We start from the raw sequence: 26619 nt of genomic DNA on the forward strand, positions 1-26619 counted from the left end.
TGTTTTTGTTTATAAAATATGTTAATTAGCTGTAAAATCAGTGACACATATAGTTTGTAAATTATAATACAATATTCGGAAAATTACCAAAAAATATTTAAAATCATTTAAATTAGACCAAGTAATTACAAGCATTTTATTGTGATTTTCATTAAAAAATTAAATTCTTTGTAATAAATAATATATATTGCCTAAGATTGTCTTTTACAGACATGCGAGCGTTTTCAGAGATCCAATAAAAAAAAAAGTAAAAAATAATGTCATTTGACGGTCAGAAATGATCATTAGACATATGCACATCGTATTATCAGACATTTTATAAAGATTATGATAATAAGTATAAGATTTGTGTACCAATATGGGTTCTGTACCAATGTTTACACGTTAGACGACTCTGATATTTCGACTATCAACTATGCAGCGCGTTTGCTTGAAATAATATTCAAAATTTTCAAAAAAATCAAAATACAAAAAAAATCAAAATATAAAAAATAAAAAAATTAAATCATTTTCTCAAAAGTATCCAAATTTCTCAAAATTCTAATTTTTTCAAATTGTTGCAATTTTTTTTTGAAAAATTTAGTTTTTAGTACGGTAAGTTCCAGCAATTTGTCTTAAGACACAATACCATGCACCACTAGTTTTTATATTCTATCATATTGCAAATATGTTCCAAGACTATTTCACATGTCCTTCAACCTTAAAATTCCTTTCCAAACCTTAACCAAAATACTTCCGAAACAGGTTTCGCGCACCGAAAACGTCTCTTGCATTAAATTTCATTGTCACAGAGTTGCCCTATACGCCGCCGATACGTCTATATTCACATGTCCGGTCTCATCGTTATAGAAATTTTGTATGTGTGCGCTAATTAGACTGTGACTATGTATTAGTACTCATTTCGAACGATTCGAAGTTATCGTACAGTGTTATGAACGAAGGCGCCGAGAGCGCATGTGTAAAAGACGTTTCCAATTCGAATTGCAATTGGAGAATTTGAAAATTGTGCAGGAATAAAAATTAAAGTGATAGAAGATTTACAGTCGTCAGTGGCAAAAAATATTTAGTAATAAATAAAATTATAATATGTGTCTAATTGTGTAAATATTTTGATCGATTTTATATAATTATTTTGATGGAACCAAGTGCTAGGGGTTGGACACCCAAAGATTTGAAGCCATTTTTTCATAAAGCATGTATAAAGACAAGTAACCTTAAATTTTCACTCTCTAATCATAAACCCCTATTTCACAAAAATCAGGATTATTTTTTTCTATCTCGATTTCTGTCCGAGATTTTTTGAACTTTAGAAGCTCAACTTCACATGAAAAATTAATATCATCAAGGATTTCCCAACTTTTACACTTTTTCAATGTATAGGATCAATTTTCTTATTTTTTTATATTCATATTTATTTAAGATTTTTACACATGTTCAACTTATAATCAAGCTGCAAACCGTTGTTTAAATTATATGTAACTATTATTGCGTGAAACTTCTTTAAAGATAAAGACTTATATCCCTTTTAACCCCAAAATGAGAACTTTTTCAAAAATTGCAAAAAAACATTCCTGCAGTGATGAATTAGCTGTGAATTTAATTAAAGATTTCAGAATAGTTTTTTGTTTGGTATATGTAATATAACGACAATTTTGTTCAGATTTTTGATTATTCTTGTGACCGGGTAAGACAGTAAGATATAAAATTCAGATTGCAATTATCCAAATCTATTTATTTAAAATTGTGCGATAATAAAATTATTTGTTTGTGATAGTAAATATGAATATTCACAGATACATAAAGGCTCTTTATAAATTATACAAATTTTATTTGTTTATAACTCGATCAAAAGTTCTTTGATGTTCCAATTGAAAATAATAGAATAATAAATATCTAGCTCACCATCGATGTTTCGAAGTTTATGATGTTTATGATGTAATTTTTTTTTTTAAATTGCCTATTAAAATTAAATAATATTTGTGTTAGGATTTTGCAAAGAATCAAGGCTCAAAGTGTTGAAATTAATGTCAAAAAATTCATTCTTATTCAAATTTATGAAGTTCACAAAAAACTATATAAATATTGCAAAAATGGTAAAAATAATGTTATTTTCCGTGTGAATTTTATATATCATTAATCGTAATCTACTTATCAAAAATATTAAAATAATATAACTCTGCTCACTTATTTTCATTCTTTTTCATATTTGTTCGGTAAAATATGATAAAATATTTTTTTTCTACAGCAAAGGTTTTCCGAATTTGAAAATCATTTATACCATTAGAAACAATAAAGAACTAATTATATTAAGATGAATCCTACAAATCCTTATTTATCAAACAACAAAACAAATATACATTTTAGAACAATCATCCAATTACAATAAATTCTAGCAATCATCAAATTTTTAAACGTCTAACTCTTTTAATTATTTTACATTAATGATGGCAGGTGACATGATTATACAAAACTCAAATTTTCAAGTGAGGAAGTTGTAAGTGTTATTTCAGTTCTAGTGTTTTTGTGAAAATTTACATGAGCAGAATTATTCAAGAGTTTAAACTGTATGACCTTTGTTTAAGTGCCATCGACGAGGACAAGCAAAATATTTAAGGTAAATTTTGGTGAAATTAAGAATAATATTTGTATATCGCAAGCCTAGAGAAAATCAGTTAGAATATAGTTAGAAACTTTGATATAATTGTCATGTTCCATAATAATTTAGAAAAAAACTGGTAATGCCAGTTGGGTAATTTTCTTCTACATATGAATATAATAAGGAAATAATTCATAAAAAATTAAATATTCAAAATAATTTAATATGATATTCATTAATACTGAACAATTTAATAACGTAGCAAAAGAATTTTTCGAAACAAGAGAAAAATTTGAAAAAGAAATTTAAAAACCTATTTAGAGTCTACTCATAATTAAAAGTCAATTTTCATTTCTCCTGAGATATATATTTTATACTCACATGATCAATCAGAAAAATATTGGTTATTCAAATTTTGCTTAAAATTGATAAAAGTATCGTTTTATCAAATATTCAGAAATGACGTCTTTAATATTCATATCTAACATTTCGAAAATAGCATTTAGACGAGGCCGCGCTATTGAGAAGTAGGAACAAGTCTTTTATGATATAACGTCATGTAATTATAAATATATTAGAAACAAAATAAATTCAATCAAAATGTATTGATTAGCAATATTGTTGCTTTCATCATCATCATTGTATTATATTTAAATTATGCATAGTAGAGGAGCCAGGGTAAGGAAACAGAGTCAAAAAATTATATAAATTTGTCAATTTTGTATTAATTATGAAAAAGATATTATCCAACTGTGTGTTTCAAAAAGAGATAATGTCAGTGCGTTTATTTATTGCTTCTCCATTATGTAGTTGAATAAAACAACCTTCAGCAAAACGTCTCTTAAATAAATTTTCTTCAAAATGAAGGATGATCGGGATTAAAAATTCTAGACTATGCTTTAAATTTTTTACGTGATTTGTCAATGTAGTTTTAAACAGCTCAGGATTTTGGAAAATAGCGTTCAAATAAATTTTTGCTAGTTTTCCCCATATATATTAAATGACAATCCGAGCAGTTGGTTTGATAAGCCAGAAAAATGATTTTGTTCTGGTAAAAAAAATATACTCAGCATGTCTTTTTTCTACAACTCAAACTATAGATTTAAATAATTTAAATAAGACAAGAGAGTTGTAAATAAAAATTCAAACATATTTTTGATCCTTCAACCAGAGGTGAAGCATAGTACCTATACTATGCTTATTAAATTATCAGATTGTTATTATTATTACATTGTTTACTAGGCACTCTATTATTACAAAGAAAAATGGCATTACAATATCACACATATGAGTTATTGAAGTAATAAATTACTAAAGAATCTCTATGTCGGATATTAAATCATAATTACCATGTCCTTGACTAACTTGTAAGTAATAAATGCAAAACATATCATTGCAGGGCTAGGATGTCAGTATAAATCCAACAATATTATTAACACACAATTAGCATGCAAATTAAATATTGAATACAATTATCGAACCGGAAAAATCTAATAATAAAATTAAAATGAACAGACTGTAAATATATTCATTTAACGGATGCAGTAATGAATTTAATTTTAGTGTTCATATTTTTTTGTCAATATAGAAAATTTATGCGCGGACTTTAATATAAAATCGATAATAAACTTTGATACGGTATGCAGGAATTAAATAACTCATGAGCTTATTAAAATGCTTTAGTAATCCACCTTTTGTCACGTTTGATGAAAAATCATGGAAAATTGGATATTGGAATGGAAATTGTTCATCATGATAAATTGAAGATTGTCAATGATCATAAGACGAGTTCTTTCGTTGATTTCAGATATTTATCCGTATATGAGTTATGTATATTTTTTCTAGTAACAAATATTTATATAGCTGTTCTTGCAAAAATTTTGCTTATTACACTTGGGTGTCATTTTCATTAAATCACGCCATGGTGTGCTATTAAATTTCAAACAAATGAGTCAAATGTGCGACGTAACATCAAAATAAACAAAACCTAGAATTTCACTGTTGAGAAGACCTTGACCTCAAATTCGACCGCAGTAATTCGTTAATAAGCGAATAATGAAAGTTACCTCAATGGTCGTGTTTCGCAACTCTAATTTGCGAATTATAATTCCAGAAACTTTCAATATTTGCTTTGTTATATATTTATTCAATTAATAATATTTAAAACAATGTCTCGTAAGAAAATTATGCTTTGGATGATAAACATTTTGCACGGTGTGAAGAAATTATTAGATTTTTATGAAAGGCAGGATCAGCAATTTTGGAGGCACCGAGAAACCAATTTTTGATTTTTCTATATTTCTATATATTATTGCATTATTTTGATTTCGGCTTCTACAAATATAATTTAATTTATGATCTGTAACGAAAGTTGCAGATTACAGATCTAATGGTTGTGATTTGTATTGGGTCAAATAAAAAGTTAGTTTCGTTTATTTAGTGAAACTCAACAAGTTTTTATCTAGGGTGCAAATAAATGTATTCAAACTAAATATGCTTCATTAACACTTACGGGACGGCACTGATTTCAAGACAATCTACTTTACCGGCTGTAAACTTGAATTCATTGTGTATGTTATGCAATTTGTTTGATGAAAATTTGTGGTCATTGAAGAAGGACACACATTTATAATATTAATTTATTTTTGATCATTTTGTAAAGAATGGTGATGTTCAAAACAATTTCCAAAATGCATAGCTGGTTGATTTTTATGTGTTTTTCAATAAAATGTTGTACGCCGCCTTTCTCCTGGTGCTTTTCTGTCGCATTTAGAATATGCCACTGATTAGTCAGTATATGTGTTCACTTTTGTGCTTTCATAATAGTTTGTTTTATCTATTATATTGTCTAATAATTCATTTGTAAAATATAAAGTAAAACAATCTATTGAAACTCATCTTCACTACTGCTTAATTCACAAAATTTTCCAGTCATTTTGCCATAAGCTCGGTCGTTTTAAATATTAAAAACAGACTATATAGAAAAGACAAGAATACTACTAAAATAAGTTAAAATTATTTTCAAATTACAACACTGTTTATCACTGCTATATGTAATTTATTTAACTTTTCGATGCAAACTGAGTCATTGTTTATAAAATGACCTGCGCCTCACAGAGTATGTTTGTCCACTTAGGTGGACAACCGGCCCCAAAGAGTTAATATCGACAATGTTTTGCTATTTTTCGAGTGGAGCCATGATGCTCTCGGTGAAAAATTTCTGTGGTTGAAAAACTGCAATTGCAAGTTCTTCTTAAAATTAGTTTAAGTCCATTAAGATCATAACAAATGTTAGTCAGAAGGGTACTATGCCTGGATGCATAAAAATTTCTCGGCTAAGCTTTCTCAACTTTTGGCAGGTCATCAAATAAGTATATAGACGAGCTTTGTCACCATGGAAAACAATATCTTCAATTGAGGCCGTTTTCTTTGAATTGTTTGGTGTAATTTCTCTATTTATTTGCAGTAGGATTGAAAATTGATAATGATGTTTGATCTGACCAACTGGCTCACGATTGACGATTTCCTTCCAGCATCACCTTTTTCAGTGTCATTACTGACTTGTAAAGGTCTGTCGTCGCTCACCATCATTAAACTATGATTTTCTTACCAGTTACGAAAAAAATTAAATAGTTGGATTTAATTGCATTTCAGCAACGTGTCGAAGATGGTTCTGTCTATCTTCGCGCCGAACTTATGAAAGTCCACACATTGAGCTTCCTTTTATAATTAGCTTTATGTACTTGGTTCAAAACAGTATTCTGATCAATGGCTAGTTCCCTCCTAATGTATACAGAGCTGATTTACTTCTTCTTGCTCTGCTTTTTTAAGAATTTCATCAACTTTTTTTCTCATCAAAATTACCAGATTAAAAGCGAGCGAATCATTTTCGAGCAGCAGATTTTGACAAAGTACCTTCACCTTAAACAGCATAATTTATTTCACAAGCCTGCGCAGCGTTTTTCGCTCTATTATACTAATATTGTAAAATATAGCGATTTTTTTTTCATTAGTTTTCTCCATTTTCAAACACAAATAACTTCTCAACCACTTGACCATTTTTTTTGATTATAACATCAAAATAATGCTAGAAATGTCATCTTTCTAACGAGTTTTCACTGCAATTTGCACTTTCTAAATTTTTTGTAACTAAAGCCGCCTATCGCGGAAAACGAAACGAAATTTTTACTTTACCCAATATTACTAATTTGCGAATGGTGCCTCCAAAAAATTTTACTTTTTGTAATGTTATACATTGTCTTAATTATTAATAATTGAATAAGTATATAGGAACAAAATTATGCATATTCTGATAAAAATTTTTTCTTGTTTTGCGAACGTGTGAGGAAATAATTAGTTTTTGTGAGAGGCAGGGTCAGCAACTTCGGAGGCACCGTTTAATTGCATTATTTTGATGTTATATTCTAAAACTACAATTTGATATTCATGATGTGCATAATATTTTTAAATAAGATTTATTTCTACACAAGAAAATAAATATTCCAATAAGAAATAAAAACCAGTATTAATTATTAATTGCAGTTAGCTGCAAATAATAATTAATACTGGTTGTTTAATTACACTTAAACTTGAAAAAAAATTGCTTAAGATCTTAAATTCATATATGAAATAAACGAAAAAGTCGTTTTATCATATAATTATTAACACGTTAATCGCCATGAGGGTCATAGATGTCTAACGATTTGAAGTTATAGATGAGTCATGACAGACTTTTATGTCTGACAAATTTACCTAAAAATTTCTTGACTGATTGATAAAAATAGTTGTAACACAGAGCCATGTCAGTCATACTTGTGTGACAAAAAATTTAATGTTTTTCAGAAGTTTTGGCAAAAGGATTAATTTACAGCTTGATATAATGAAGTAAACTAAATATACTGTTCAATGAGTACTTGTTATCGTGGTATTGAAATTTTCCAGAGATTTATGACAATATCCAGTTTCAAACATTTACAATTTTGTTTCCTTTGATCCTGGAAAAGGATATCGTACCTTATTTTCCATAAGTAGAGCAATTTGCGTCATTAATCTGTAAAATTCTTTAGTACCTTTATATCACCTTTTAACTGTCTCCGTTTACCCTGGGTTCAAAATTAATTTAATGCCGTCGGTCGTTACTTTCCTTTCATTAAGTTGTTCTTAATTAAGAAACTGTTCTTTTTATGGATGTGCTTCTATTTTACGACGAAGGTACTTAAATCTCAAAAGAAACATTTTGTACTTTACATGAACCCATTTGTACAGATGTTCTAACGTTTGAATGTAATTAATAGGCACTTGACTTCATAGTTGCTCCAGAATATTAATTCTGTATATCTTGTCATTCAAAACATAATATTTTTGCTGTGATTATCTACATTTTAAAAGCATAAGTCAATCACAAGAGATTTATTGATATTTAATCAAATTTTTGATTACTCACAAGAAAAACCTTAGTTTTACTCCTCTTGGATTTTGATGAAACTTTCCATGATGATAGAGTTGATAGACAAACCAATCCCCTTAAAATATTAAAGGCTTATGAAAAGTGGTTTCATTATAAAACTGTTTGAGTGTTACTGAAGCAACTTGTTCTGAACCTTAATTAAATTATCTCAACAATATATAGCTGAATGTACTTTGTATAGTTTGCTATGGAAAAAAAATCTCAAATCAAACATCTGTGCCAATGTTGATATAAAAATTGTCGATTTCCTTAAAAATTAACTATTAAATTATCATAAATTAATTCAAAATAAAAGTTGTAAAACTGAGCTGTATATAAAAAAAATAAACAAATTAATCTAAAGTCTTACACTGGAAACTGTTGACTAACGATAACTAACTTTAAAACTTTGCAACTAAATTGAACTATTAACAAGTTAGTAAAATTACAAAATAGAATCCTACAAACAGTTTTAAATAAAATTACATCACTAATTGAGTAAACTGCCATGATTACTTTGGAAAGATTAGTTAATAATTAGTTTATAAATAATGAATGACCATGGCAAATATTTTAACAATACCCTTGATGGAATTGAAGTTGTCGAAATCTTTACTAGTACTATGTTCATCAATTTATGTTTTAATCATTATGTTAATATATGTAATTTTTAATGCACTTTTGCAAATAAAAAATGTTTAAAAGTACTATCATTATAAAATAATAGATGTTAGTAAACTGCTAGCGAAAGTAGGATTTTATTGAGGATTTTACGAAATCCACCAGAAGCGAAATATTAAACAAATGCATCCCAGAATTCTGAAGCCATCAGAGCCAAAAATGTTTTGTAAATGTTCGCAAATATTTGTACATCATATTTTTGTAGAAATAAAACTACCAGAAGACATCTGGACAAATTTTCGTCATATCTGGACCAAGATGGTAGATCAGATGCTAACAACAAGAGAGTCTAGATAAGATTTTAACTTTATTCAATATATATTAGTAGGAATATTTATATGCTGTAATTTGTTAATATACTTCTATATGTGTTAGGAAGATATGAGATCGTGATAATCAAATAAAGGAAATATGTAACAAACGACGTCGTCAATCAAACACAAACACCACATCTGCGTTACTTGGCGCTGTTATCACAATTTCAAAATTATCACAATTTTTTTCGTCCCATAAATCATGACAACACAATTTGGGTTTTACCGATGTTAAAAGCGATTAGTGTACATGTTCTGTCACCAATACAGTTATTTGTGAGAACATTAATTACTATAATGGACAACTGACGCGTGACAACTCTGTTGACGTCCAATCCTGGCTAATGAGACAAATAGCAGAAATCGAAAAGTTTGCGGAAAAAGACAAGATTATTATAATTATATGTTGGATAATGAAATGAAATAATTAACTTTAAAAAAATAAATCAATGTTTTTATAAAATAATACCAATTCTTAGAAATCGTTACTTTTAAATATTAATAACTAAGTTCGATCTCTAAACTTCTGGTAGCAGAACATAAAAAATGTGTCTGTTATTATTGAACTTTGTAAACCGATACCAATTTGTTCGCTATCTCCCATATGGTTCAGATATGGCTCCTGGCACCTCATTATTATGTCAAAAAACTTTCGGCAAATAAAATTAAAAAATATTTGAATTATATTCCAACAGCTTGGTGCATTATTATTATCTGGCCGGCTGCCAAGTGGTTCGTGATACAACGGCGCTTGTTTTCGTAATTAATGGCTCGTAATAAAGTTTGTCACTTTGTTTGGGAAAACGTGTGAAAAACGGATAAAAATGTTTGCTTTTGATTGCACTGGCGGAACACTTCATTGATTTATAAAGAAGAATCGGGAGACTCTATCATGAGTTATGACACAGTGGTTTTTTATTGTTTTAGCTTGGTGGTGTACTGATAAAAAGAGTAATTTGATTTTTCTTGTGGTGGGAATGAGGGCTCTATGAAAATTGATTGCGTGTTATGAAATGAATGTATTATGAATGTATTATGTATTGAAACGTGAAGATACGCAAAAATATTCATTTTTGATTTTTGGTCCATTACTATAACTTGCCCTATGGGAAGTATGAGTGTGTAACTGTAAACAAAATTTGATCTTTTGCGGACGTTTTCTCAAAAACAGTAGCACAGATTTAAATAATGTAAAAGCCAATTTATGCAGCTTGAGAAAAACTTGCATTGATAGTTTATTTAAAATTTTGAAGATTATTAGCTGATATTAAACGTCAACGATTTAATTTCAATTCAATTTAATGCCAATTTTGAAAATTCAAGAACTGTTCAGAAGATTTAATTTGAAAATTATGCTTTTTTTTGGTTCAGGTAAAGATTGTCAAGTCGTTTCTACGAAATGAGATATTTCAAATTAAAAGTAGTGACCATTGTAATGAAACTTTGATTATCTATAAAGTTTATGGTCTTAACGAACATTTTAAAGTATCCTTGGCGTACGGCTCATAAAAATTCATTAAGGTATGTAAACTATATGGTAGTAGACTCTAATAAATCAATTTGTAAACGTTCCTAAATCTTAATTCTTATAGTTGAAGACGATTGTTTAAACTAGATTCACATACATATCGGTAAGTTCATGCAACTTGCCTTATGCAAAATAACTTGTTTTTTACCAGTTGAAATCAATTTGTTCTTTATTCTTCAAAATTTGATTTTTAATCTTCATCTAGATTTCTTAAAATGAAATAACTTTAATGAAATAATTTTATAACGTTTTTTAGAAATTTAAAACTCGTTCTTTGCTCATCAGCATTGAAGACAATATATAAAGAATTCTGCAGTACTGGAAGATATCTTCTAGAGGGTCTTCATTTTTGCACAGGTTAAAATTCTTCTGAAGTACTGGAATTAGTCTTTCAGAGGATCCTCATTTTTTGGACAATCACATCGGTCTTGTTTTACAGATGTTGACCCTTGCTCTCAGTACAATTCTGTGCATCAAAACTTAACGTTAAATGTCGATTCAAAACATCTCGAAATTTTCAAAGTAGTTTTTATCGATTCTTAATAAAGTAAGGGGAATTGCACTAAATGTAGCTTTGTATCAGGTTCTTCCGCAATTAGAGACATCTTCATCTTCTGGTTTTTCATGAAGATCGCTTTGTCGTATCTCATCTTTGGTTAAGAGGTCTGTGAAGTACTTGAAGTAGTTTTCAAGGTCGTCTTTTTTAGAGACGAATCAGTCCCATTTGGTCGATGTTGACCCTCGCTCTCACCACGATTCCGGGCATCAAACTTTGTAACATCCCAGTGTCGAATGTCAATTCAAAATATATCATGTGAATTAATATAATTAATTGGAAGCAACCATCTATTACTGTTATAATACATAGTTTGTATCCCTATTAGTGTTGGGCCGAAGCGCGGCGTATCCGATTTTCATTAGCAACTCGCTCGGCGATGGCATTCGCCAAAGCGCGCATATATCAATTGCAAATGACATCCATTGACAATCTATCCGCGTCTGTTTGTAACTTGTAGATTGAAAATTACACGCTTCAGAGTACTACAGAACACTATTAGAGATCAGTGGTAATCAACCTTTGATGTCTATGATATTCAATTGACGAGGTGATCTTTTGCAATAATACTGGGAGGAATTAATTGTAACAATGTATACCTATTGGTGATAAAGCAATTACGATGAGATAGTATAAAATCCATGAAGTGCCATTTGTAGCAACCCATATTTTTTGTTTTCTTATCTATTATTGGATCAATTGCTAATAATCTTCAAGATCATCCAAATTCTATAGTAGATTAACTTCTTAGCACACCAGTTCCTAGGAGGTTGAAGAAAAAGATTCCAAAACTTCACATTTACATTTACAAAAGCATTGTACAGACCTAAGCTGTATTGGCAAAGTGACAACTATTGATTTACCAAATTTTATCATTACAAATGGTGCTGAATATGTGTATTTATAAGTGTCTGACTATGTATTTGAGTGAGTGAATTGAACAAAATAGCTCATAGAATATTGTTTATTCTGCTGGTGGAAATTAAAAGAAATTGTTGATGAAGTTCCAAAGAAGTAACTGAACAGTGACGCAGTTTTTTATAGTGATGATAGTACAAAAAGGTAGAAAGGAATATATGTAATCCCTTTATATTTATTAGTAGAAATAAATCCACCCATTCATCACAAAATATTCATATATATGTTAAAATTTTTACGGCAAAACTATCAAATTTTAAATAATCTTAAAACTCATTCAAGATTAAAATTTTTTTCAAGTAGATACTCCACTTATGCTGCTTCAATAAAGTATCCTTCATACAACAAAAGGAATCAATCTTTTTCTTTCCATCGATCTCTACTTCTACTTTAATGCAATCAGACAAAAAGCTGAAGTCTTAAGCAAAAACTATTCCTCCCCATACAAAAGCTCAAATTACTACCACTAAGGTTGATTACCTCTGGCACAGATGTTAGGAGAATAATAATAAAACAACGGGCATCCCATTACACGCTCTGAACGATTGTGATGTGTCTGCTATTGACTTTACTATTCTAGTGATAAACCTTGGAATGGTTAAATTGTGGGAAAATTGACAAGATGGATTGATGCGAAAAGAAATCCGGAGGAAAAAATAATGGAAAAACTTATTTTAGTCCTTAGATTCCCTTTTTTCGTATTAGATTAGTTGTCCGAGGAAATATCTTTTTTATACAATTTGAAGGAAAAGAAATAAAATTATGCAAACTTTTGTAGTCGTGATTTTTTCAGAGCATTTCTCCAAATTTGTTTTATTGAATCACATTTAAAATACTAATATAGAATATATAATCGAATTATTAACCAGTGAAAAAATTATTACTCTGACTGAATTGATGTATCAATTTAAATGAATAACTCACATTATTGATTGGAATTTTAGTACTGCAACTGAAACAACAATATAGTGCAAATTGTTTTTAACTCTGAATGAGTTGATAAAGACAATATGTGCTATTAAAAATGTTTTTCTGAAGAAGACTATAAAATGAGCCATGATCGAAACTGTTCAGTTTTACATCAGGTCTCGTAAAATTACAAAATTTGAACATGAACTCATCTATTGGCAACAAAGATTTGGATCAGTGGATAACAAACAGTTTAGGTTTCGTCCAATTACAAAATTTGAACTTGAATTCTCCAATTGGCAGTCCCCACACGAAAACGTAGTATAATATTCAGAAAGGCTAGACCGATTATTACTAAACTTTAAACTCAGCTATCACTGGATATAGATTGCATCACTGGATTACTCTATCTAGTTATATGTATAATCTTACTACTTTATGAGCAAATGATTTAATGTAGAATGTAGACAGATAAGAAACTAAATACCATATTTTCTTGCAGGAGACTAATAAAATAAATCATCATATGATAGTGACCGAGAACAAACAGTTTTGTTTTACATCAGTCCTCGTCCAATTACAAAATTTGAACTTGAATTCTCCAATTGGCCGTGCCCATACAATAACGTCGTATAATTTATGCTCGTTCGCGACCTTCTCGTCAGTTCGAATCGCGAGCATTGTGCTCCAGTAAGCTTTTCAAGTCGCGTCTGGTTCTGTTTGAATACATAAATTATCATCTAAAATTCTGACATTAATGGGCTCCATTCAAGGACCCATGGATTTTTGCACGAACTCATTTGTATATGCTCTACAGATAATGCAGGACGATTTGTTTTATAGATTAGGAGAAACGGATTTGGAATAAAAATATACCAGGTTTCAAATTGAACGAGAGATTCTGGTTGGTAAATGAAATATGGGTCTGGAATTTTAAAGTTGTCCCTGAGATTTTAAAATAAACTGAACCGTATTTTAAGTCTTATTTTTGAAGAAAGGTGTTAATATAATAAGAAGCTGGCAGTATAAGAAAGGTGAATAAAATAGCTATTTGGTATATGATATATATTGATCTTCACTCTGCAATCTTCTCCACTCGTTATTTTTGAGAGCCTCTCAATTATTATAAAATACAGGTATTTATACCCCCTACCCCGGTGGGTCCCGGAATAAATGCAAAAAGACCTGGCCAAATCCTGACCAGAAAGTACTACTGTAAAATATGTCCACTTTCAAAATTTCTGACAAAGGTCGAAAGATTTTGTATTTATAACGTCTTTTTTTCTTAGTCTTCAGAAAATGGTCAGATTGTACAGAAAGTTTAGAACTTATTGAGCCTAATGTAATAATACAACGATGATATATTTTAATGTACCCTGCTTCGAAATATGGCAGTCTCAAAAAAATAAACTTTATAACAATGATACAGATTATACACAACGTTGTTATTGTTACAATTACTATCTTTTAATCTAAACATCCAATGGGTTTATTTATTAAGACGTCACCATTAGTTAAATCGTCTCTTTGGTTTTCTGGAAAAGCAGATAATACAATTTGCATGTCAGATGAAGGCGTCAATTAGTTATTCAAGCCGCGCACAATTTGCATATGATCGCCTTTAACCACCTACAACTTGGGTTATAAAATAAATCAATTCAGGAAGCAAGAAACTTTTTTAAGATACGATATTAAACCAACTATTGCAAATATTTACATACTTGTTTTTATATAGAGTTTGCAGAATTAACGAACAGTACTGCTGCAATGAGGGCAAAAACGTCAGTTATGGATAAAATGCCTAATAAAGTGTCGGCAGAAATCATTTGCGTATGAATTACAAAATTATCATTTAGAACCAGTTATTGCAAGAAAATGTTTAGATTGCCCTGTGACTTTCCATATTTTATGCATTTTCGTAATATATTTATTAACATTTGATAAAACAAAAAAATAATCAGCACGTCTCCTTATCAATACAAATCAATTCAAATCGATTGATCCGTGTTCCAAAATTGTCGGCAAAAATTTTTATCCTCACGCACACACACACACTTGTGAGAAATTGTATCCGCACATTCGTACACACACACACAAATATACATCCATTTTTTCTAGGGTATTTGAAAATGTACAGAAACCTTTGAAACGTAAAGATATTCAAAACATAACTTACACTACGGGTCATTTTACCAAGCTTTGACTTGATAAAATGATAAACGAAAAGTTATGTATAAATGCTCTATAATAATATTGAATAATGATTTAATTTTTTAAGATTTTTTATTTTGATTCATCAATTTATAACGTTCTAGGTTCTAGGATATAATTTCATTTAATAAATTTCAGTATTGTGGAATACCGAAGAGAGTATTAAAAATTTTATTCTCTGTATCATTTTCAGTGCAAACAGGGCTCTATTAAAAACTCTATTATAACTTTTGTTTAAAGTGATGATGACAGTCGACATACAAGTTTTTATTGACACAACTAACAAAATATAATGCATTTTATATAAATTTTTATTTTATTATATGACATTTTTATTCTATTAAATCCTATTTTAAATTCCATCAACTCGATTCATGGACATGTGAATAGCACTCGTTAAAATGTTCCGGTTATGAAAGAAATACAAAGGTTTACGTATAATAAATCATGCGGTCGTTTTTTGACAATTTACGATTGTCAAAAAACTCGTACAGAAAAAAAACAATCCAATTGAAACCACAAACCAAAGTAAAAATTGCCAGAAAAATAAATGACTTTTTAACATGACGTGTAGATAAAGGACTACGAAATTATTTTGCTCGTTGAACACGGTATTGTAGAAGCATTTTTTTTTACTGACTTTGATGAAAATTGTCTAAAATTTATTTTTTTTCCTTTTAGATTTTTGGAAATAATTATTGTATCTTATATTATTTTAATTTCTGGCTTATAATAATGTAGATATCATAATAATAGTAATAATGTAATCATGAATATATTCTAATATTGTTTAGGCTCATAAATAAATTGAATTTTCGGTTATATGACCGTTCTCATTTGTCAAAATATTTACAATGTCAAACAATGACATGTCGTTTATTGCATTTTTTCCATTTATTTCCACAATATTACTATATTTTCATAATTATTTACATTCAGAAAAATTCTCTTAACAAACTTTAAAAAGATTCATCAAAATCCGAATAATCGTTTAGGAGGAGTATTCTTACATACATTATAGAAAAATTTCACATATATATATATATATATATATATTAAAAATATATTTTTTAAACCAGCAGAACAATTGTCAATTTGCTAAAACTTCTCGTACCGTAATTAAACATTCGAGAAATTAAAATAATCAATAATAATTGATCAATGATTATTAATAATTATTTTGAATATTTTCAAACACATAAGTATAAATTCTGTAACTGTTATTATTCATATGTTATAGACAAAATATAATAACTTATTAGAAAAAGAGCAAATGATAAAACTCTAATCAACCCGAGTGAGATTGATGGACCTTATCTCATATTTTGTCATAAGATTATAAACTGAATTGCAAACCAAATTATTATTTATATCAAATGTATAAATTAGCTTTAGAGTTTTTGAAACTTAAAATGTCTCCATCAATACGAATCGAGTGTTTTCCGAATTGTTTTTAAATAGATTCCCCGTTCACTCAAAAAATACTATTTTTGCATTAATTGCTCCATATCTCCGTAACGGCTGGGCATGCATTTACCAAAAACAAATCAGTACGTCTTCCCGTCAATACGAATCGAATGTTTATTGCATTATTCAAATCGGTTGATCCGTGCTCTCGAAATCGTGAACAAAAGGTTGCATCCATACATCATTTTTTTCTAAGGTATGCCAGAATGCTCAGAAACCTTTGAAACGTTTTTTTCGATTTCTGTTTTCGATTTTTCGTGATAAAATTTACCCTGAAGTCTAAAAAATCAGTTTATGTTTTAAATGAACAAATTTTTACTTTGTTTTATTAAATATTATTTTTGCAGTTACTTTTATTGAATTATAATTGAAGTAAAATTAATTGCTAGAACTTGGCTCATTATAACTGCAATTTCTAAGAGCTTGTAAACGTGTTGTTAAATAATTAATGAAGCTAGCTAAAATGATACTTTGATTTTTAATGAAATTATTGGTTAGCAGTTTCCATGAATTTTTCATGGATATTGATTATCAAATTATCTGCAACCTCACAAAGTGCACTTTACGAAAATGTCAAAGGGAAATATTATTTTATCTTTACGGAATATGAATTCAATTTTATAATAGAATAAATTTGATGATGAAATGTTTGCAAACTCTCCTTTTCGTAAGCAATTTGTATAGTTTTGGATGTGGTGGTTCCACTATTTACTTTTCTAAATTGCCATTGATTGAAATACAAGCGCCTGTGAAGGTTTGGCAATGGTAATATATATATATATATATATATATTTATATATACAATTGTATAATATTAACCTTGGATAAATTCCAAAATACGCAACATGCTTCTGTGTAACAGTGTTGCTTAAATTGTCGAAGTTTTATTTTAAGCAATTGATAAAAATGATTAATTCAATGTAATGTGAATTGTATTTATGAGCTAACTAGTATCTGTATAAATTAATTGAATATAACAGTACTGAAACAGAATTTTAAAAATATGTAGTTGAAAAAGAACAAAGAAAAAAAAACTAAAGAAATCAATTAGATACCATGCCGACTTACGTTTACTTACTTAGGTTTATTCATAATGGATATGCTGTCTACGTGATTTTTTTCATAAAAATATTCAAGTACAGCCCTATAAATCTGAGCTTTTATAAATTTTATCTCAAAATATGATGACTATTACCGAAATGATCTTGATTCATTTCACGACCGACAATGTAACATGTTATACTCATCTTGTAAAATAAGTGTTAGTTTCTTCAAGGCTTTTCCTCATTACAAAAGCAAATGTTACTACATGTTCTTCTTGTAAGATATTATCTCTAAGAATCTTTGTAAAATACAGAATTTCCTGCAATGTAATGATTTCAATGCTCGAGATATGAAGAGATGTTGTTAATTTCGCAATTTGTACTTGCGTATAAAGTTTCATAAAAACATATGGCAAATAATAATTTAAATTATGATAAAGTATTATTTATTGGAGAACTAGGATGAAGTACTTTATTGTATTAAGAATTATCAAAATTTATGAAATTACCATATACTACTATTTTTTACTAGTTATAAACTTTACTTATGAACAGCTTGGGTAAAGTTATTTTATTTTAAATTGTCTATGTAAATTATTTATGAAAGCAATTTCTATTCATTATGATGTTTGCATTTATATCAAAATTAACTCACGATTTTTCACACAGGTCAAATAACAGTATCAAATATTTTTTTCCACATGTGTTCACATTTATTTATAGCATTTTTATGATTGCCATAAAATAAACATTATGTATGATAACGCTTTAATTTAAATTAATTAATTCGTCATCTGGTGTAATGTTATCATTGTCAAATGTTTATACGTCGACGCCGATAAAAAATGTAAATTATTTAAATATTTGATAAAAATTGTCTGTATTTTAGTATGTAGTAAAATAGCATGAAATTTATAGTTAAAAATCAATTTTGCAAGTTCGATTGCCCTTTCAGATAGCCTGATATCAAGCTTGAAAATAAATATCTGAATTTTAAGTATTTACTATTCAGTTTACAATTTTGCCCATACCTAACTCTAAATAATATACAATTTGATATATTATTCCTCGAAAACCAATTATTTTCTGCACCAAATACAAAAAAGCATTATACTCGGACAGGATTAAATTTATCGATCTCCTTACACCAATACCATCGAAAACACATATTGAGATTTGATAAATTGTTTCGCATTTGTTAGAGCGCCCATATCGTTCTAACGATTTTTAAAAAATATTATATGATTTTAAAATGATTTATTTTTTTCTCAAGTCGTACTTGCCTAAAATAAAGATCTAAATAACTAAATTTATATTTGTTCTTAAATTTCATATTGCTAGTTATGCATAATAGATGGATCTAATATGATTGTTGGTATGAATGATAGTATTGTTAGTGGTTAATATGGAAATCATATATAGAGATTAAGAGTGTAATTCAAAGTTATTAAAGTTAATTAAGAAATACAAGACTCATGTGTGTTATTAGAAACGGCCAAACCTATAAATATTATTCAAAATTAAAGTATTCAAGTTGCTTTTTCCTAATCAGTTCTTTAAGTACGTTTATAAATATTATCACATAGTTGAAAAAAGTGGATTAAAATAAATGATTTCTAACATAAGAAAAACAAAATTTTATTACTATTAAAGAGAAATGTACCTTCAATTATCCCAGAGAAATTTTGCACGTGTGATAATACCCTTATCCGATGATATCGTTAGCAAGTGCTAAAACGAAATACGAGGTTTTTGACAAAAACACAAATCATACAATAACGTTTTTGAAATACAATATATAATTCAGAACAAACAAATCAACTGGCACATGAAATGAACACCTATAAATCATCCGACGTTTTATATACGGACAACAGAGAGATTTAAGCTAAATTGTAATTAGTCATAGTAATGAATTATGTGGACGTAAATAATTTAATTGTCAGGACGTAGTAAATACATGAATAGCTTTTATAGTATTATTTATTATTATTAGCAGTTTTATGGTTTGAAATTATTATAGTTTGTCATATTTTCCAGTCGAGGGTTTGCAATAAATAAAATTTGTGAACGTCAAAACAAAAGGAATATATTAATTTGATTTACATCCATAAGCTTAAAATTAGAGGAAGCAAAAATTTATTCATATTGTACAAGTGTCAAAATAGACAAATTAATGCACAAATGCATAACATATTTTTCACATATTTTTAAAGATTCTAAGAAATCTTATGATTATTACAAATACCGCAAAACTATTTACATTAAATTGATAAAAACGTCTATGAAGTTTTTTAAGATTTATTTTAAAACGAGCTCCAGACAATATGGACGCAATATTGGTAATAAAGGCACAAGATTCAAATATTGCACCACGATTCGCCAACCTCCTGCCACGATTCATTTCTACTGGCTTTCAAGTTTAGGTCTACTAATAGGTAAAAATTTATTTAATCTTTAAAATTTAACAGTTTTTGTACCATGATCATTGCACGAGTAAACAAATGCTTCATTGGTCATAGTACTTTTTGAAGAATTCATTTAATAACACATCTTAACAAACAATGTATTTGTGATATAGAATATCGTAGATAAGCCCGTGAATTAAACATAAATAATATTTTGTTTCTTCCCCATAATAATAAAGTAAATTAAAACATTTTCCATCCCAACAATTCCTAATTTTCGCCACCGAATTAATCTTTCCCAACATCTCTCGCAAATGAGTATGTCTCTGATATGTTAATCAAACATTCTGTCAGAGCCCGTAAATGTAACGTAACAGGTTTAATATCTTCATACCCTTAGAAGGCTCCGTAGTCACTTAATAGGCGTATAATTCAAATTACAAAGTGGTACCCTAGCCTCCGATGATTATGACGGGAATAACATCTAATTACTTCATCCTAAAGCACATGGTAATTTTGCTTACCTGTGCGTGAACCACGAACTTTGACTGACAACTATATCCAATAAACAGATTAAAGGAAAATTGGGAAATAATATTTGATAGAAGTTTGCTATTATCAGGATATTCGTGATAAAACTATAAATAACGTTATTTGTCGTATTTGATAAAGTCCAATGCATAGCAATTTTGCATTAACAATTGTATTATGCCTCGAGGTAAGTTTCATAAACTTGCCACTATGTCTAAATAATCGGATTTAATTGATAGGATTTGAGATTTAGTGTCTTGAGATTTAGAAAATGGTTACGATAAACTTTTTAACCATTTATTTTGAGGATAAAGTTTTCGATTTTGTTGTTAACTTATCAGCACGAGGCCTAACTAATCTTTATCCAACGCTTTTCAACATTCAAGAATGATGACAAGATTTTTAGCCAAAACGTGTACAAATTATGTAACAGTTTTTGTTTGATTTTAAAGAAACGGCTCAGCTGATCGTCTTGCTTTCATTGGCAATTTGCAAGAAAATACCGAGGAATGGTCTAATTTTGGCTCACATACATGACCGCACATACATATTTCAATTTTGATGGTCAAACGATTCAGAATGACTAGAAACAGCGAGAAAATATTGTATAGCAGCAATATACAATTACAGATACAATACAATTTACAATACAATTATCCTATTAGCAAATCGCATTTTCTGACTAAACATACACTCCTCTTCAAAAAGTTGATCAACATAAAGTTGTACAAACTTTCCTGCTTTTTACATAATTACATTATTCAATACTTGATATTATTTATTGATAAAAACTAATTTGTTTCGATGTATTTCAGGATTCATTCAAATACTTATAAGTTTTGAGAGCTGTTGGCATCTATAGATACTTGAGAATTTTCTCCTATCAAAGAAGTTTCCTTATTCAAAGTAAGTACCAGAGGTATTTCTTTAGATTTTAAATCGCTTTTAATTATGGATATTAAGTAATTTAAGTCAATATTAATTTTAGATGTAAATAAAGATATGTTCCATAATTATATGATTGATAAACATATACAATCATAACAAATAAATCGAAGAAATAAATAATAATAATAAATTACAGTAAAAGGTAACAAAGTCGAAACTTGGCTTTGAAATAATTAAAATTTTAAAAAGACTTAAAATCCTTGAATAGCATTATCTGTATCTGGAAATAAGAATTGATTTCTACTAACTCTGGAACACATTAAAAAATATATGATTTATATAAAAGTTTATCTTAAAATAAAATAAAATCAATAGTATTTAAAATTATTTACAAGGACCGTTCTAAATATTGCTATATTCCTTAAATTTGAGAAGTACTAGTAAGACTTAAATCTGCAAGCACTAACCTGGTTAACATAAGTCAGATTCTTCTCTCATATATGAAAAATAGCACTAGTTTAAAATTAAAATTTACCTAGATAATAACATTTTGCACTACTTATACTTGGAACTTAATGATTGACAACTAAATCTGATATTAAATTGTTGGAATAAAATTGACCAAATAACATCAAAATTCCTCCTGTGTATTCGTTCCATTCTGAAGTTCAATAATCTACCTATTTTCTACGAATTTCCAAAATATTTAGATAAGTTTAACCTCCAACTATGTTTCTTCATAGGAAGCATATGTTTCCTCCCAGGAAGTGTATGTTTCCTCTCTTAAATCGACTAGGAAATGCAAAAAGCTGTTCGATCTTCGAAGAATCGACAGATTTCTCGACAATATATGGATTTGAAAAGAGCACGTTTTGTAGTATCTATCGCATTGTGCAGATTTACTCGTCTTTTTGACAATAAGCGGAAAATCCTTTTTGCGATGCTAACTTGTATAAGAGGTATAAAATAAAATTTGTAGAGATGAAAGTGCTTGTGCACCTGATATCTTATTCACGATCCAGTATTCACACTTACGAATGTGATTTTTTTTGAAAAAGTGGGTCAAAGTTTATTTACCATTTAGCCTCCCATTGCCATAGCACATCGTACTGCACAAGTTGATTTTTTAATAAAAACATGTTACCGTAATATTTAGACAAGAAAGTCTACTTGATATCCGTGAGATGCCTCTACGTGATATTGCAAATTAAATCCTCCAAGTGTTAACTCTATATGAAACGCTGCGAAATGGCGATAAAAAGGTTTGTTTCTGCCTCGAATGAATCGAGTTTTTATTTTCTGAATATAAAATCTTTTTAGTACGAGAATGATTCAACAGTTTTATTATTATGTCCTATAGAATTCCTAATAAATAAGCTACAGGCGATGTCATTAGTTGATATCAAGTGGGCTAAGTGCATTTTGATGTCTTCATAATGTTCTCTAGCCGGGAGATTTAGCTTTGTCTAACAATATTTCTCAATCTAGGATCCGTGGAAAAGTTACTATAAAGAATAGAAATAGATTTATATATTACTAAACTAAAGTGGAGTTTAGTGAAACTTTCTAATGAGCTAGAAATAAAAGCCCACTTATAAATAATTAGGAAAATACGGCGGCCTTTTGTTCCTAATATCATTTTGGTGACAGCGGTAAACGTCCAAACATTACTTTGGTGGCAGCGGTGGGAATATAGAGGATAAATGCGGATATATTGATATTAAATCTAACCGAAGTGAATTCATATTAAATATAAATCATAAATATAAACACACACACACACACACATATATATATATACCATTTTGGTTGTTGACAAGTATGCAAAATATTAATTGAAGGACAAAATAATTATTTCTTTTTAATTCGTTTATTTGCTCCGGCTAATTTGTTTGCCAATTACCGTGTTTCATTAATGCTTGCAAAAAGATGACAAATGTTAATGTATTTAATTTTACATTTTATGCTCATCATCAGTACTAATAATAGTACCTACAGATGTTGAACTCAAATTGACAATATAGCAAGAATTATAGTATTAATGCTGACAAATCGCAATTTATTGATACAATCTGTTTTTTTTTAATACTTGTATTTTACAATTTTTGTAATGTATTTATTGAGATTGACCAAGTATTAAATTCTATATTTCCATTCATAAATAGTGTTATGAATAAATTAATGCTTGCACGTATGATGCAAATGCAAAAACCGAGACAGAGTATTAACTAGATTTGAATAATATTTAAATTTAGCTCTAGCAAAACATTAAAATATTCATGTAGGCACGTTTTCGGCATTTTAATTACAGTATATACGGAAAAACAATGTTAGAACTGGGCCGTTCCAATTATACGAAACTGCTCTTGGTATTGTTTGTTAGACGCAGTTTGTGTTTTTTGCTCATTAATTAATATGAAGATAACGAAAAACGCTTCGGCAAGTGTTTTGTTCAGTTAAGTGCAAATGAAGGTAAACCTAATGGCTTCAAGATGTCTTTTATCTGTTATTGTTTCACCATGGTATAAAATTTTAATTTTCGGAACAACGTTTCAAGGAAGCATTCAAAAATTACTTATGAATATTATAATTATGCCAAGAAAAATATATAGTCATTTTTAGAAAAACGTTTTTATTTGCACCTAAAAAAATAAATTAAAATTTAATTTTTATAAGATTTTAGCACGTTTGCGGACAGTTAAAGTTTCAGCTTCAATTACTTTCATTACTCCCATGAGTCTAAATTTCATAAAACCAATTTAGCTTCATATCTAATTTGAGAAAATCATTCCTTAATTCATCCCATAAACAACCGCTTAAAATAACAAAGAAAAACTATATTACATCTGTAACTCAGTCTTTATTATCTCATCATGGCGTTGTTGGTTATTTATCTAGCCTGTTACTTTGGAACGAAATGAAAAATTTATACGAACACGAAAATAACGTTTATTAAACGCAATATATTTTCCGAGGTATAAAGAAAAACTGTGAAAAGCTTCTCTAAACACTCGTTGGGCCACTTAACATGAAACATTTAGCTGTTCGCTTCAACTTTTATACTCGTACCCGGAGGCTGTAAATAAATAAATAGCAAGAGATATACAGCATAATCTGAGAAAAAATAATATATATATATATATATATATATACATACATAAATAACTCTAAATACATTTTTTTTCTACGGATGTATATCACCTAACTTTTCCTACACGGTTATTCAAATTTTGATAAATCTTTTTGGAGTTTCTCAAGGGAAATTTTTAAGATAATTTGAGAATATGTATTAAGATAATATATGTATATATTTTATATAAAATTCTTTTTTACGGATGTATGCCACAAGACGCCTTCTACACGGTTATTCGAATTTTGATAAATCCTTTTGGAGTTTGTCAAGGATTTTTTTTTAGATGTTATGAACCATGAAACTATAGTAATATTGTAAAAATAAATGGCAAAAGTTGCAAAAAACATATCAATGTTTGACATTGAAGACATTTTGACAGATGAGAACTGTTATATTCTCCAAATGTCAATTCACCTGACGTGGATGATGTAGCATTTAACTTGAATAACAATCAAAATATAAAAATCTGATTACCATTAAATATGATGTTTAATCAAATTCTAGATATCACAATATTTTAATTAAAAAATGATCCAATTATTGATCCTTGCTGAAACTTTTACTGTCAGCGAACGTGCTAATAACTGTAGAACTTTTTGAAAAACACAATAAATGTTTAAGAAATTTTACGAAAATACAGGTTAAGTGACTTTTATAAAAATACAGCTATGATCATGGGACTTTAAATATTGTATCCTGTTATTGCAAGACCAATGTTCCTACCACGGAACTACAGACAAGCCCACTTTACCGTATTATAACAACAAATTGCAACTTTCTTGTCCTCTTAGAGCAATGACTCAAATGTTAAAACAATCACGCAATACTCAATAAACAGAATTACTTTATTAAATTCTTGGCTCAATCATAAGGTTGAATCATATGTCTCGACATTTGAAATTGTATTCAAACACTCTTATGAAATGTATATTTTTGAGATTTATGATGTGGAGTACAGAATTGATATTACAGAGTATTGAAATACAATGAAAGTTAATAATACATACATAATAATACATTGTCACGAAAATAAAGGCGATTTTTTGCCGAGGTAGGCAGAAAAATATAAAACATGAAAAGAAATGCTTATATGAGATGGTATTAAATCGGATATGTACCTCAAACCCGTAAAGTTCAGAGTAGTTCCGTTTTAAGTTTATTTTGGAAATTTAGACCACATAGACTGATGTAAAACGGCGTTATTATCTTCAAATATTTGAGGGTTATAGGTTGTTATGGCAACGCTATGTTACGATCCTTTCTCCATATAAATTGGTAGTAAAAACTGTCAAAATTCTATATATTTGCTGTGCGATCAGACATTTTACACATACAACCTAACTTCACATGTGTTATCATGACACATCTGAAAGATGCAGTTATTATAACATTTCTTCTCTGGGGTTTGCGCTTTTCTAGGTTACATTTTATATGACCACAAAACAAATTTCTATCATTTACCTTCGTACTAATAATTTTTCTCTTATTACTCCCCAGTATCAAATTATTTTCCTCTCTTAAAATTTGGCACGTCCTGCATAAATTATTTTCTTGGTGAAAATTTTCTGAAGTTATTATTAAAATAAGTTTGGCTTCATATTTTTACTACGTAAAAGTTTTCTCATAACACAAGAGTACGCGGCGGAAGAAAATTATCAATTCCCAACGCATCGCCATATCTAATTCATGAAGCTAATACGTAATTAATATTTAATAGAAAACTTTTAAAACTTATATTTCAGGCTTTAAAATTATTAAGTTATCACACATTGAAAATTTTATGCTGTAAAACTGATTAATTTTCTAATTATTGCACGATGTTTCAAGTGACCATATCATGATTATCTACAAAAATAAAAACTTTCTGATTTTTCCAAATTTTTCAGTTGCCAAGTAACTTGTCATTTATCATGACACTTCGTTTTCCTACCAAGCCGGGTAGAGCGGAGCTTAAAGATCCGCGGGTAGAAAGGTCCACCACCAATTTGTC

General features: G+C 28.8%; 1 protein-coding gene across 2 annotated transcripts in view; it reads left to right on the forward strand.

The window, feature by feature from the left end:
- Window positions 1-942: 942 nt before the first annotated feature.
- The window catches only part of LOC113382979, a 45025-nt gene continuing 19348 nt past the window's right edge, over window positions 943-26619 (forward strand). The window contains exons 1-3 of one of the 2 annotated variants that reach the window (XM_026621236.1): window positions 943-1045; window positions 2452-2614; window positions 21424-21514. The gene's annotated coding sequence lies outside the window, so the exon portion shown is untranslated. Of the gene's footprint in view, window positions 1067-2451; window positions 2615-21423; window positions 21515-26619 lie in introns of both variants that reach the window. The other variant, XM_026621237.1, reaches the window with a different exon arrangement.

The sequence above is a fragment of the Ctenocephalides felis genome, unplaced genomic scaffold (assembly GCF_003426905.1).
Source record: "Ctenocephalides felis isolate EL2017-DRISC unplaced genomic scaffold, ASM342690v1 CF-g0.4_SCAFFOLD_03570, whole genome shotgun sequence".
Lineage (NCBI taxonomy): Eukaryota > Metazoa > Arthropoda > Insecta > Siphonaptera > Pulicidae > Ctenocephalides > Ctenocephalides felis.